Source organism: Bison bison, unplaced genomic scaffold (genome assembly GCF_000754665.1).
Source record: "Bison bison bison isolate TAMUID 2011002044 unplaced genomic scaffold, Bison_UMD1.0 scf7180017864531, whole genome shotgun sequence".
Lineage (NCBI taxonomy): Eukaryota > Metazoa > Chordata > Mammalia > Artiodactyla > Bovidae > Bison > Bison bison.
The window spans coordinates 10,122,542-10,126,114 of NW_011495081.1; the positions used below are offsets into that span (position 1 = coordinate 10,122,542).

The 3,573-nt window shown below is 46.5% G+C and overlaps 1 long non-coding RNA gene across 1 annotated transcript in view; it reads right to left on the reverse strand.

Annotated features, from left to right (window-relative positions):
• LOC104982472 overlaps positions 1-3,573 on the reverse strand; it is a 9,633-nt gene that overhangs the window by 3,212 nt on the left and 2,848 nt on the right. Inside the window, exon 2 of the long non-coding RNA XR_824510.1 lies at positions 3,106-3,176. This is a non-coding gene — a long non-coding RNA (uncharacterized LOC104982472). The remainder of the gene's footprint in view (positions 1-3,105; positions 3,177-3,573) is intronic.

Sequence of the window (3,573 nt, forward strand, 5' to 3'; positions counted from 1 at the left end):
CTGGATGGCATCACCGACTCGATGGACGTGAGTCTCAGTGAACTCTGGGAGTTGGTGATGGACAGGGAGGCCTGGCGTGCTGCAATTCATGGGGTAGCAAAGAGTCGGACACGACTGAGGGACTGAACTGAACTGAACTGTACATCATGTGAAATGCTGGGCTGGATGAAGCACAAGCTGGAATCAAGATTGCCAGAGAAATATCAATAACCTCAGATATGCAGATGACACCACCCTTGTGGCAGAAAGCAAAGAGGAATTAAAGAGCCTCTTGATAAAAGTGAAAGAGGAGAGTGAAAAAGCTGGTTTAAAACTCAACATTCAAAAAACTAAGATCATGGCATCCAGTCCCATCACTTCATGGCAAATAGATGGGCAAACAGTGACGGACTTTATTTTGGGGGGCTCCAAAATCATTGCAGATGGTGACTGCAGCCGTGAAATTAAAAGACATTTGCTCCTTGGAAGAAAAGCCATGACCAATCTAGACAGCATATTAAAAAGCAGAGACATTACTTTGCCGACAAAGGTATGTCTTGTCAAAGCTATGGTTTTTCGAGTAGTCATGTATGTATGTAAGAGTTGGACCATAAAGAAAGCTGAGTGCCGAAGAACTGATGCTTTTGAACTGTGGTGTTGGAGAAGACTCTTGAGAGTCCCTTGGACTGCAAGGTGATCCAACCAGTCCATTCTAAAGGAGATCAGTCCTGAATATTCATTGGAAAGACTGATGCTGAAGCTGAAACTCCAACACTTTGGCCACCTGATGCGAAAAACGGACTCATTTGAAAAGACCCTGATACTGGAAAAGATTGAAGGTGGGAGGAGAGGGGGACGACAGAGGATGAGATGGTTAGATGGCATCGCTGACTCGATGGAAATGAGTTTGAGCAAGCTCTGGGAGTTGGTGAAGGACAGGGAAGCCTGGCATGCTCCAGTCCATGGGGGTCACAAAGAGTTGGACACGACTGAATAACTGAATTGAACTAAACAGCTTAAACGGTGGGGAGGCTGAGAGTGTTTCAATAGAAGTATAAAAACAACATGGAATGTAAAGAGGGCTTTACATAGTTGGAATGGTCTCAAAGACATTAATATATTTAAAAGAAATGTGTGTGCATGTGTGTGTGGAGGGGGCAGGGGGAGAGGGGAGAGAGAGAAATTGAGACAGAGACAGAGAGGCAGGAAGTAAACCAGGCACTTACAGAGTTGAAGCTCAAGTGCCCAGAGGAACACAGGGAAATAAGAAAGATGGTACTGGGTCAGGTCCATTCCTCCTTCCATATTTCTAATATTTGGAGGCAAATGAACAGCTGTAGGAGAAATTATTTGCCTTCTTCTGTATCATTATCAGAGGTCAGAGGCTTCATTCCAACACACTTCCTGGGAAAATGTATGTACTCATACACACTTGAAATTTGCATAAAACATTGGGGGTTTTAAAATTCTCTGAAGCCCATGAGATGAGCACCCTAGTCCTTGTGGACCCCAGAAGAAAACCCCCAGAGGCTAAATGTTTTGGAGAATTTGTTTGTGTTTTCCATATTTAACAAAGTACTTTGTAATATGGAACTTGCTCAACTTGCCTATATGGCATCACATTTTCTCATTACCTTGAACCGTTGTTGTTATTTTTAAAATTTTGACCTGATCCACTTTAACCGTTATATTTCCAGCCTAGAGCAGATAATTAAAATGCAAAGACACTGAATCTCAGTATCTTCTGTGGTTTCTCCCGTTCATCTCAAATCTAATGTGGGTATCCCATCTACAACTTCTCTTACCTAGCAGTTCCGGCACCCATGCCCTCCCAGCTCCTTCAAACAGGTATGGTTTATACACATTAAAATGCACTTGCTTTAGGTGTGGGTTTTAGGGATGTAGTTCTCTAAGTTTTCACAAACGCATGAAGTTGTGTATGTCTTGTATACAACAATAGCCACCACCACTGCTGCTAAGTCACTTCAGTCGTGTCCGACTCTGTGCGACCCCATAGACGGCAGCCCACCAGGCTCCCCTGTCCCTGGGATTCTCCAGGCAAGAACACCAGAGTGGGTTGCCATTTCCTTCTCCAGTGCATGAAAGTGAAAAGTGAAAGTGAAGTTGCTCAGTCGTGTCCGACTCTTAGCAACCCCATGGACTGCAGCCTTCCAGGCTCCTCCATCCATGGGATTTTCCAGGCAAGAGTACTGGAGTGGGGTGCCATTGCCACCACCACTACCATAATCAAATTGAGAACAGTCTCACTGCTCCACAATGTTCCCTTGTGACCCTTTGCACTGGTCCTTCCCCAGGCCAGATCCTGGTGTCTGCTGAGCTGATTTTGGTCCCTATGGCTTTGCTTCCCTCCCTGTCCTCATCCCTCATGTCTTATAAATGGAGTCATACAGAATGCCCCCTTGGAGCCTGGATTCTTTCTCCTAGCACACTTCTGAGATTCATTCATGTTGAGCCACTTGTGACTTTGTCGGTAAAGAACCTGCCTGCAGTACAGGAGACCTGGGGTTCAATCCCTGAGTCAGGAAGATCCCCTGGAGCAGGAAATGGCAACTCACTTCAGTATTCCTGCCTGGAGAACTGTTTGGACAGAGAACCGTATAGCCTGGAGGGCTACAATCCACTGGGTCCCAAGAGTTGGACACGACTGAGTGACTAAAGCAGCAGCACCTGTTGCTTCATTAAGTGACAGGACACAATTTCTTTATCCATTTCTCAGTTAATGGATATTTCCAGTTTGGGGTGATGACTTGCATTTTTTTCTTGCTTTTTTTTTCTGGAGAAGGAAGGGGCTGGAGAGTGGACACCGAAAGCGTCATTGATTCTTCCTCCGTCTAAATCCTCTGGCAATTGTCACCAGTGCTGTCTTGGAGCCCCAACTGCACTGGAGCAGCTGTTCTTTTTGTATTTGGGCTTCTACTTTCACATTTACTTTCCTTTTCTGCAAACTGGGGCCCCAAAGTCCCTTGGTCTAGGCAGACAAGATCCAGAGGAAATAAAGCACAGGCTAAAGCTGTGTGCCTACTCCACTTGTGGTTCACCATCAGTTTCCAAATCACCTGAAAGCTTCTTAGAAAAGCAGAATCGCAGGCCCCACCCAATACTTACTGAGTCGGAGTCCAGGTGCGTCGGATGCATTTGAAAAGTTTGAGAAGCACTCCTCGTATTCCATATTGCTACTAAAAATAATACATACATACATACATATATATATATTTTTTCTTTCTCATAACATTTGGCCAATTCTTTCAACTTCTTTCCTTCCCTGGAGTAAACTCATTCTGTAGTTAGTTCTGTAAAGAATTCAAGTTTGGGACTTGAGGAGGTGGTGAGCGCTGCATCCTCGAAGGATGGAGGAACAGAAGTGGGAGGAAAAAGAGAAAGAGAAGGCGAGGACCGGGCCTGGACTGTTACATCCTCGCAGCCAGAGGGGGTTGATGGCGAGCGGCCGCCAGGGCCGGACCCTCCGTGGCCCCCTTGGCGGCCTCTCTGAGCCTGGACAACCGGGGCAGGACGCGGGCGGCGCGCGGCCCGGATGCTCGCGAAAACTTCGCAGAGCGGGGCCAGGCCGGCCAG